The sequence below is a fragment of the Festucalex cinctus genome, chromosome 3 (assembly GCF_051991245.1).
Source record: "Festucalex cinctus isolate MCC-2025b chromosome 3, RoL_Fcin_1.0, whole genome shotgun sequence".
NCBI classification, from domain to species: domain Eukaryota; kingdom Metazoa; phylum Chordata; class Actinopteri; order Syngnathiformes; family Syngnathidae; genus Festucalex; species Festucalex cinctus.
In genome coordinates, this window is record NC_135413.1 from 8820512 (window position 1) to 8832361 (window position 11850).

At 42.3% G+C, this 11850-nt stretch overlaps 1 protein-coding gene across 11 annotated transcripts in view; it reads right to left on the reverse strand.

Annotated features, from left to right (window-relative positions):
- The window catches only part of frmd4a (FERM domain containing 4A), a 202863-nt gene that overhangs the window by 67236 nt on the left and 123777 nt on the right, over positions 1 to 11850 (reverse strand). Inside the window, exon 1 of one of the 11 annotated variants that reach the window (XM_077515697.1) lies at positions 3275 to 3467. The exons of 9 other annotated variants lie outside the window; for them this stretch is intronic. The gene's annotated coding sequence lies outside the window, so the exon portion shown is untranslated. Of the gene's footprint in view, positions 1 to 3055; positions 3468 to 11850 lie in introns of those variants that run through there. One more of the 11 variants, XM_077515695.1, reaches the window with a different exon arrangement.

An 11850-nucleotide genomic window follows, 5' to 3' on the forward strand; every position in this document is an offset into this window, starting at 1 on the left:
GCCGTCGATCACATGATCGACGCGAGCCATGAATTTTAAGTGCTGCGTCGCTCGTGGCCGGCCGACGTGCACACGTCGCCAATCCTTGGACGCACGTCGATGGCGGGGCGTCGCTCGCTTCTGATTGGTCCGTTCGATGGCGTTTTTTCTTTTTTTTCTCTCTCTCTCTCCCCGCCCCCCGCCCAGATAGTTTCCGTGAAGGCAACTGGCGGCGCAAATCGACTTCCCTGCTCGGAGACCACGGCTGTGCATGTGGATATGTGCCTGGGACGAGAGGCGGAAAACAACAATAAAAAAAAAATAAAAAAATAAAAAAATAAAAAACTGTGTTCGCTAAGCGCACGGCTGTTGTGTTTTGGCGAGTTTACGGCCGACACCGGTGCAAACTTACTCTCCCCCCGGCTTTGTTTCGTGTTTCTGAATTAAATTGAACTTCCTGAATCCGTCATAAAATGCAGAGGAATCGCCACTCTTGTGGCGGCCCAGCCATAGCGACAGCGGGACTTGGTGTGAAACTCCAGCAGACACCGATGTGTATTGCGCACAAGTCGGAAGGCAAACGCACGAGCGGAGCTCCAACGTGACGCCTCGACGCGAGCCTCTCGCAGAAGCATACTGAGGCCTTTAGTAGTAATAGTATAGTATTAGGAATGTGTTTCCCACTACTTGTGCTCCCTTTGGCCTATTAGCATGTCTTGTGCTAGTAACACTAATAGGCCATGTACCCTGCACGGTGGCTGACTGGTTAGCAGCTTCCACCTCCCAGTGCTGAGGATGCAAGTAGAGGTGTGCAAAATTTCCGATTCTTAGATTATTCACGATTCGGCCGTGCAACAATCGAGAACGATTCACAAACGTCCAAATTCCGATTATATAAATATGCCAAGGGAAGCGAAACGAGCGAAAAGTACGCGGAACTGAAACGCAGTAGCGCGCGCGGTCTTCGGGACGCTTTTTGGGACGGACCGAGAGTACACATCCACAACTCACGCCTCGAGATTCAAAACAACAAGCATGGCTGAGCTGACCAACCCACCTCTTCGTGAGATCAGACCTGCTCCGAAAAGGCAAACAACTTGAGGCGGAAGTATCAGCTAGCTGGCTGCAGTGCATCGGTTAGCGTTCAACAGGGCGCCGCGCAGTGATACGAACGAACGAACAGAAAAGTAGTGGCTGGCGGTAATGGCGTCTGACTTTATTCAGAAAAGAGTATTGTGATGGAAATGTATCACGCTTTTGAAAACAAAAAGTTTTTAGAAGAAAAACGCTTTATTTCCGAGACCCCAGCCATCTTGCTGGACTATTTTCTTTTTTTATTTTCTTCTCGTCCAACGTCGAACCAGAACTGGTGTCACCGAACGCTGTCAGAAAGAAGTCAGTGCTGATCGCACACACGGGAGGTGAGGATCAAATTGAGATTCATGTTAAAAAAGCCGAACGATCCCATTAATGTTTACACGTTCATGTTTACACAAGTTAAAAAGCAGAAAAGCACTTGAGGTTTTTTTTTTTTGTACCTCTGAGAAACTTTAATGTTTACATGTTCATCTTTACACAACTTAAAAAGCAGGAAAGCACTTTTTTTTTTTTTAGGCATTTGTATTGAAGTAGTAGTTCACATTGTCTTTCTTTTATACCTCAATGCACTTTTGAGTGGATAAAAATAATATATTTTTGCTCAATGCTATGTTTTATTCTGTTGAAGACTGAATATACTTAAAAGCTGTTGTTACAGAATGAGGACTTGAGTATTTTATTTACTGTTTTGAACTGTTAACTTGATACTGAAATAGTAGTTTATGTAGGCCTGAGAGGACTTTTGTACTATTTTTGTAACTAATGTACGAAACATTAAAAGCACAAAAATACATTGTTTTTTTTCTGCTGCCTGGGGGGGAAATCAATAATCGTTTTATAATCGAATCGTAGCCTCTGAATCGTAATCGCAATCGAATCGTGAGGTGCCCCAAGATTCCCACCTCTAGATGCAAGATCGAGTCCAGGCTCCGTCCTTCCTGGGTGGAGTTTGTATGTTCTCCCTGTGCCTGCGTGGGTGTCCTCCGGGTACTCCGGTCTCCTCCCACATTACAAAGACATGCATGGCAGGTTAATTGGGTGCTCTGAATTGTCCCTAGGTGTTCTTGTGAGTGTGTGTGGTTGTTCGTCTTTATGTGCCCTGCAATTGGTTGGCAACCAGTTCAGGGTGTACCCCGTCTACTGCCCAAAGCCGGCTGGTATAGACTCCAGCACCCCCACGACCCTTGTGAGAAGTAAGCGGTTAAGAAAATGGATGGATGGGTAGATGGCCATGTACTAGTAGCCCCTGGACCAGACTAGTAGCTTTTCATCATTACTAACATACAGTTGTCCAATTTGTCCTACTAATATGTCAAAGTTGTCCAACTGGCATGCAGAAATGTTATACAGAAGTGGAAAAATGCTACTAGTTAGACCTAGTCATTCTAGTAGTGTAGTAGTAGTCATTGTTTAACAAGTGAGAGGAAAGTGCGTACTAGTAGATGGACCTTGTTGGATATCAAGGATCTGGAGTAAATGCCCAAATGGCTTTCCAACAAACACAAAACGCAGAGTGACCAAGAATAGTGCAAAATGCAACGAATCATCGCCTTGGAGGCTTTTTTATTTTAAGGCACGGGACAAACACTTTTGGCTTTTGCTTTGTGGCATTGGACAAAAACACTGCTGAGCTTTTTATATATATATATATATATATATATATATATATATATATATATATATATACACACACACAATTTTTTTTTTTTTTTTTATTTTTAGGCCAAAAACAATAAAGTCTATAAATAGAGCCGACTGGATGAAGAAAAGCAACGTGGAATATCTTAAGCCGTGCTAGGATGGAAGGATCACAAACCAACACGTCAAGAGGAGGTGAGCATGTAAACAGTAACCACAAGTCTTTACACGTGAGTGGCAGTAGTGCAATGCATCTCAAATCGTCTTATCATTAATTAGCATTTTTGTCAGTTTGATTGTTTGTCTGTGATGCTCAGCCAAAGACTCAATCAAACGTTACCTTCAACGCGCCGCGTGAGGCTCCCACGCAAAAAAATAAAAAATAAATAAAAAAAATACGACTCCGATGGGGTATTCACAAGGGGGGTAAAAGCGGTCCAAGTATTATTATTAATCCCAGAAAGCAACGAGTTGTGCGGCAGGCACACAAGCTTTCAACAGCGGCCAGCCCGAGGGAGGAGGAGACACGTCCGCATCCATGTTGGCGGTGACCACTGACCAGCGGGTTCAACGGAGAAAAGGCTCGCTCGCTGGGGTCTCTTTCGAGCGGGTCGTTGTCTCACCCCCGCCCGCACAGACGCCGCCAGCGGAAGGAATAACCCGGCTAACTAACAGGCTAGCTTCCCCTGCTCTCATCACTCCACCTCCAGAAGGCTGAGAATGATGAGAGCTTCCTCCCCTCTTCCTCCTCCTCCTCATACCACCACCGGCGTAAACGGCGATGAGCAGCGGACCGTACCAAGTGGAAGGGGGGAAAAAAAGGGAACCCGGCAAAAATTAATTCGTGAACTTGTATTACAATGTCTCTAAGAAAGAACTGTTTGGTTTCTGGCGATATAAAACGCAAGCATAATGGTTACATTTATATCGAGAAGGAAAACGAAGTGTTTGGCACTCGTGTCCAAGAAAAACCACCCTCCTTCTCGAAAATTCTCATTGGCCTCGCGCGCGCACTGCACTCTAGTCTCCAGTCAAAACATGTGATGTGTTCATTCATCCATATAACTGCAAACATGGTCACTTGAAATTGGTACCTTGATTTACGAGAATAATTAATTTGGGACCAAACTTGTAATTCAATTGCCCTATTGGAATACATTGAAATGATTGTAATCCATTCTTACCACACAAAACACAACCATATTTTGTTTATTATTTTTTAATACTGCTTTAAAACATAATAAAAGATAATGTAAAAATGCATACTGGTTTATAATTAATATAATTACTAAAGATTATTCTATTTAAACTGAAATATAAGTATTTTATTAATATATATTAAAAATTGTGGAGTGCTTTTTCTTCCGCTTCTGTTTAAATGCGTATAACCCTGTCTACAGTGAGGAACACAGAATGTAACGCAGATTATGTCAGACAAACTGCAACTTCACATGCTATGGTTGCCATGGTGGTTTATTCCACAGGCCATAACATTTTGCAAATGCAAACCGGGACAGCCTGTTATATGTTTCTCAAGTTCCAAGTGGAGTTCTTGCAGGCTGAAATGCCAACTCATTATTACCCACCTCTGGTTTTCGGTATGGCCTATAGAAAATTCAGAGAGTAGGTGAGTTTTCTAATGGGCCAGGGTTACTATTGAGAGTACAGGTTTTTCATTTCCATACACAGACAAGGAAAAACAATGTTTCTTTAAATTGGATTGCTTTTTACACTGTCTGCATTTGGCCTTTTTCCATCCCGCCGCTTCCTGTCCTCACTCCACCAACACAAATCTCCTTCCTTGGGTTCGCCTTGCCTCAATGATTTTTCTGGCCTTCAGCGCTCACGCAACCGGCACACTCACGTTACGAGAAGCCAAATTGGAAGCTTGTGTTCACCTGACGCTGGCTGAGCAGCAGCTGTCAAAACCACAAAGTTGTTAACATAACACAATCAGCTCCAGTTTTTGGTACCAAAAATAGACACGGCCTCTGAGACGTATGCGCAGGCGGCTCTTTGTCTACTATTCATAGAGTAATAGAAATTTCCTACAGTATTGTGTGTACACTGTATTGTAATTGAACTTTGAACTTGCCAGAGTAACAGTATATCCATGGAGAATCTGCTGCATGCTTTTTAAATCATATTTCAGGGAACCTGAATTAAAGGGACAGCACTGTAAAAAAAAAACATCTGCTTTTTGGAACTTTATCCATGTTAAAGGGACAGCACCATGAAAAATAAACATTTTGGAGCTTTTAGCCATGTTAAAATGCTAATTCCTCACCAAACACATGACTAAAGTGGTGTTTTCCTCCATTCTCTCTGAGAAATTCTAGGTTATTCTACTCTCCAAGCACCAGTCCCTCCCAACTTGAGAAAACGAGCTGTTGGCACTCATTGACGTCATAAAGTGCGGACCCACCCCCACACCGCCTTTGCAGACTAAACGCACGCCCACTTTCTCTGAGACCACCATGGGATAGTGACAAAAGTAGTCTTTATCAGTAAACATTCTGTCCAAATGAATTCAAAACAATCAATCATCATTCACATTTGCAATGCCAAAGTGCAATGACAATTGGCTGTCTTAAAATCACAATTCTGGCTGACACTTGTGTAAACTATAAGTAAAACGCTGCTGAACCTAACTGAATGAATGTAGTTGTGAGTGTGCTCACCCTGTAAGCAGCATGTACCCGGTTCATGACCTGCTCGGTTTTGTTATTTTTTTCCTCCTTCTTTCCGCTCTCTTCTTCCATCTCCTTCTCCACGATTTCTTACGGCAAAGAGCCATTTGATTTCAAATGTTTATTGAAGAATTGATGGCTTGAGATTCAGTGGAGTGCTCTCACGCAGAGCAATAGCAGACTACAGTGGGCTCGCCGCGGGTGCGGCAACCACACGGGGGTGAGGTTTTACTGAACCGGGCGTTCATTTCTGCGTTGAAAAAAATAACCAGCAAAACACCTAATATTTCATAAAAAATTATATCGCCATGGTGTCAAAGATAAGGTTTAATCATTATATGCCTATAGTTAACTGTGGAAGAGCTTAAAATACAGTGATGTAATCCCTTTATAGTACATTTCTGGAAAGTTAATTATTTAAAACGGTGCAATTCTCCAGTACAGTATTTCAACAGTATGAATAGTGGTAAGCATATTGCCTCATAGTTCTGAAGTTTGGGGTTCAAATGTACATTTTCTCTCTGAGCTTATGTACTTTCATCTACCCCATTCCAAACACATGCATATTTGTTTCAATTAGGACTCTAAATTGTTCATAAATGTGAAAGTGTAATACAAATAAGTTTGTGTTTGAAAATCAAGGTCTTTAAAACAGGGCTCCCTCCTAAAGTGCCTGAGAATAGAAAAATAAATACATTAAATATTAAAGAACCAAATTGTCCCGAGGTGTGTTTGTGAGTGTGGATGGTTGTTCGTCTCTGTGTGCCCTGCGATTGGCTGGCAACCAGTCCAGGGTGTCCCCCGCCTACTGCCCAGAGCCAGCTGAGATAGGCGCCAGCAGCCCCCGCGACCCTTGTGAGGAATAAGCGGTCAAGAAAATGGATGGATGGATTAAAGAACCAAGCTTGAATGAGGGCATTTGGAGTTGCTGCACCAAATACATTTACAAAAATGGGCTATAAATAAACACAAGTACAAATTAACAACCACTAGAGTAAGCACAATATTGCAAGTTTACCCTCAAACGTGTAAAGTACATCTAAATAAATAAACCATGTGGTTGGCTCGAATCACGTGAGCAGCTACAACACTGGCGATTGGTCTGTCTATTTCCTGTCTACATTTGCTACATGTTGTAATGATCAGAAAGGCTGAAGGTTCTGATGACCCTACAGGAGTCACCAACCTCCGCTCCATTTGATCCAAAACAATTGCTGCATGTCCAACACATTTTTTTCCTGCATTCTAGAAGGTCACATGAGAAGCAACAAGGACCTTTCCACCCCTCTTCCAAATGCACCAGCTCTTACCGGATTTTTGTGTTTCTGGATATTTTTGGCCTCTCCCAGACACCGGAAACTGCCTTGTCCAACTTAAACATCTCCAGATGAGTCCTTTCCTCGGCTTTAACACAAACACCCGTTGCTCGTTTTTGCTTTCCCCTCAAATACATATCTGCCTTCATTGGTTACTTCCTCTGTTTGCTGTCATAAGGCCCCGGTTGTTTGACTGAAGCGAGGGAGGAAGCCAAAAAAAAAAAAAAAAAAAAAAAAAAAAAAAAAGGACAAAAAGAATGAGCTGAAATTGACAAAGACAGATTGGCGGAGAATAGGGAATAACTAGGAGAGGAAGACCCTGAGCACTTTCCCTTCAAGAGCGGAGAGGGTGGGGGCGGCACAGTGCAAGAGTGGTTAGCACGTCCGCCTCCCAGCTCTGAGGACTCAGGTTCGAGTCCAGGCTCTGGCCTTCCTGGGTGGAGTTTGCATGTTCTCCCCGTGCCTGCGTGGGCCCTCTCCGGGCACTCCGTTCTCCTCCCACATCCCAAAGACATGCATGGCAGGTTAGTTGGGCGCTCCGAATTGTCCCTAGGTGTGCTTGTGAGTGTGGATGGTTGTTCGTCTCTGTGTGCCCTGCGATTGGCTGGCAACCAGCTCAGGGTGTACCCCGCCCACTGCCCAGAGCCAGGTGAGATAGGCTCCAGCATCCCCCGCGACCCTTGTGAGGAATAAGCAGTCATGAAAATGGATGGATGGATGGATGGATGGATGGATGTAGAGGGTGGCACAGGACAAAATGGCAGCACCCTGACACTGATGTAGTAGATGGATTAGTCTATTTAATTCTTATTCCACGAACACAAGATTAATCACAATACAAAGTTTAGGTTAGAAGGGGCACATTGAGCACGTTAGTGCAAAAAATATTTCTGCCTTAAGGTCCCCTTTGTGCCCTCATTCACTGCCAGTCATTATAGAAAATGTTTACATTTCCAATACTCGCGTGATATTACATTCAATAATTATATATAAACCGAATCTACCAAATAACAGAATAGACTCCCTACTTTTTGTCCCGTCCCGTTCTTTTATAATTGACAGCAGAAAAATGTAGGTTTGCCAAAATACAGCCATTTCTCCCATGGACTCTGAAACTGTGTTTATTTCCTATAAAATGGGGCAATGATGTCATCTACCGGTGGTTGGGCATCAGTAAAGTTGTTTCCAAGTTTGATATTTACAGTGGAGCATGCTCAGATTCGCCCCCATTTAGCACCGCTCTAAAAAATACAATTGACAAGTATACTTGTCAAAGGCAGTGAATGAGTTAAGAGGGCAAACATCTGCCATTTTCATGTGTCACATATTCCGTGACCCTCAAAGGTTGTTTGCCAAAAAGTACAATGTGGGGAAACACTTGACTCGGTGACCAATCTGGGCAGAAACTTTTTTTTTTTATGATGGTGAGGTGTGGTCTTAACGACGTGCTGATGGGAAGTGATCTGAAAGGCAGGTATTAGGAACAGAAGGGGATTGGCGTGCACTCCAAAAGGTAACATACATCGGCTGCAACTGGATACAAACCAGTCGTGAATGCTAATTGAAGCAAGATGGGGAGTCTCTTTGACACCCACACCCACACACACACACACATGCACCCACAACCTCGGCCATCTCACGAGACAAAACAAACAAGCATGGTTTTACTCAGATTGATATGACGGTTCCGCATCAACACATGGCTGCATGACAAACAAAGAAGACTGAACATTTTTGGAATGTTAACAAAAATACTTACAACTCTGTACTTAAAAGATTCTGCGCACCATATTGTTTTCCTCTTTTATTAACTTATATAATCCTCAGGCTCATACTGATGAACCAGTTGCCGTTTTCAAGATATACCACATTTTATTTTTATTTTTAAAGTCACGGCAAATCCACTTCAGTGGCCGTGGTATGGGCTGTTCGTTTTGTCCGCTTTTCAGTGCAGGTAAAAGTGCCACCACACCTCTCCCTCTCAACGTTGGTATGAGAACTCAACAGCAGCAAAAATAATAATAATAATAAAAATAAACTTAAATACAGTACTGGAGTATTTAAACTTCTTTGGTTCCCACCACTAGTGATGAGAAAATATTAGCATCTCCTGGATGTAAAGCACAACAGTTGAGACTGCGCAGGGAGGGTCACGCAAGCAGGCAGCCAGGAATGTCTTGAGAATCCACTGACCGGGAGCGATCCGTTTTGTTTGCTCAAGTGTGTGCGCGTGTGTAGGGGTGTGTGTGGGAGTGTGTTTTTGTGTGTGTCTGCGAGCTCCACCCGAGCGCCTGTGACTGACTTTGAGGCTGAAATGTGGTTCCAGTTAAGTTTTTTTCCCCCCCCAAATCAGAAACACGCTGTGGCACTTCAAACAAATGGGACATATTTCTAAAGCAGACTACACTTTCTTCTTGTTTTACTCAAATGTTACATTACCAGACATTACACACACCCCCCACCCCCCCAAAAACAAAAAAAACAAAAAAAACAAACAAACATTTATTCTCCAGAATCCTAACTTTGCTTGCAACTGACAGATTTGATGACCACCACTTTTTATGAGAAATGTGACTTCTGGTTGTTCGGCAGGCACTGAGCATAAATGTTCTTTCAGTAGTTTCTATTGTGAGCGACTTGTTTTCCTTAACTGTTTTTTTATTCTCAAATTCATCTTGCATTTGCCACATGCACCCAAATGCTGCTTGTAGCCGCTCTCTGGAAAGTCCTGGAAGAGGTCCAGTCACTGACACATCTACAGTGCAAAAACGCCAAACTTTTAGAGTGGACAAAAGCAACCAAGCCACGATAAATCTTTTTTTTTTTTGGAGTTCTCCACTTTTAATACAGCAACAACTATCTGTAAAATTCAACTGAAAAGCATAGCTGACTTGTAAAACTGATCCATTCATCTGCAATTGCCTGGCAACCAGTCCATCATCCTGCCGTTAACCCTGTTCATGATGAACAGAGAAGAAAATGGATAATGGACATACAACTTAACATCCCTTTTCTCTTTTTTACTTGCTCCTAGTGCATAAAAAAACAACTTGTCCCATCAGACCAAGTTCCTATAAATGTTGCCCTCAAGGATACCAAAAATAGGCAGGGCGAACTGGGTCACATACTGCAGATGTGCATCTAAGTCAACAGAAAAATGCCGCATTCTCTGTCGACCATTCTACCGAATGTGACTGCACCCTACCACTAGTTTACCGCGTTTCTGTGGTTTGGTATCCCAACTGAAGAGTGCTGAAAGTGGTTTGGTATAAATCAGTTGTTGTAGCCACTGCATCAGTGGAAAAGCAAAGAATTGAATGGTGAACCAAACATTTGGTTTTAACCAAGGCTTGCAAGGCAGTATGTAATAGTTGAACCAGCCTCTTGCCCATTGCCATTTAGCAAAGGCTAAGACTGGATTTACACTACTGTATATGGTTCAAGTGACACCATTTTGGTAGCACAACTGCGGTAGGTGACATGGGAGCGAAAAGGGGGAAAATACAGCCTGAAATCCACTATTTTCTTCCAAATGTTGATAAAAAAAATAAAAAATCCGACACATCTGGAACTACACACAATAAGATAATAAACACATGAAATCAGTAATCACACGCTTTAAGTCTTAAACAGGGGCAATAATACAGGTAGAACCTGTAAAGTGAATTCAGAGAATTGTTGCTAAGTAACTGTACATGTCTGAAGATAACTGTATTTGTGTAGCTAAACTGTTCAACAGTTTTCCCCTCCCCTCTATATAACAACTCAAGCTCCTTTGTTTGCATCAGCAGTTATCTGATGCTACCTAGTTATGCTTACATCCGAGAAATCCATTTTCAATTGGGATGATCACTGGCGTGGCCACTTTAGAGCGCTTTATTGTCGGCAATGACTGCACACACGTCATAAGTTGATTTGACATTCAGCATGTGTGCACATCAAGAAGAAAAAGTGGAAGTGTGGTCAAACATTTTTGTTAAAAAGTCCAATGTGACAGCCATGCATGTGTGCAGGCACTTCGGGCTGGCGTAGCCCCTTTAGAGTGCCTCATTGTCGCACGGTGGAAAGTCCGGCTCAACACTCTGGGATATATTCCAGCCACTGGAGGTTTTAAGCGGATATATCACGGCTCACTCATGTAGGCATAAGAAAGATTCTAAACGAAATAGCATCCATTTTTCCAGGTCTTAGTTGAGGTATTGAATTGCCAGTTCACAGATGAGCAGGGTGTGGTTTCAGCCCATTCCGAGGACTTGCCAACAGAGTGTGAAAGCAATCAAAACAGCTTGATCATTATTATTATTATTATTTCTTTTGCAATTTTAAAGCCACTTTTTATATACTTGCCATTTTTTTAATCATACAAGTTTAGCTGGGTTGTTAACTCATTCACTCCCAGCCATTTTCACAGAAGCAGTCCCGTTCGCTCCCGGCTGTTTTACTGGATTTTGACTGACTTTGCAAGGCCCACAGAATATGTGTTCAATTGCTATAAAAGCATGGAACCTACCAAAAGAAAGATTAAAGTCTCTTCTTTCATCAGGAAAAAAAAAAAGTATGTTTCTATCTGTTTCCATTTTGCAGCAATTAGCATTAGAAGAGAGCTAAGTTTAATCAGTTTTCACAAATCTATTCAAAATTGTAAGTAATTGAGCTTTTTTTCTACAGGGCCCTGGTTGATCTCCTTTGCTCTGTTTGTGTAATAACTACAATTTCTGCAACCGTTCTTTCCAGTTGAGAGGCTGCATCAAAGCCTTCTGTATGCTCTAGCATAAAAAACAACAAAAAAAACGTATAATTACGTCTTTGGGACACTTAGAACATTTAAAAAAACGTATTTATACGTTATTGGGAGTAAATGAGTTATTAACACTCTTCTCTGTAGTGAGTCATATTTACAAAACACATTATTTTCATTTTACTGTGACTTTAAGCATAAGTGGAGCAAACGGACTGTTACTTCATTTAAATCAATGGGTGGGGGGTGATTTGAGAGTCAGTCCAGCTGATTGTTAGATAACATTTGATATTTGTATTACCATACTCAAGTAAATCCATCCTATGTGGCATGACTTGGTTTTTCCCGGTTTCCAGGGTGTGTGTGATGTCATAACTTTTATCAATGAAAG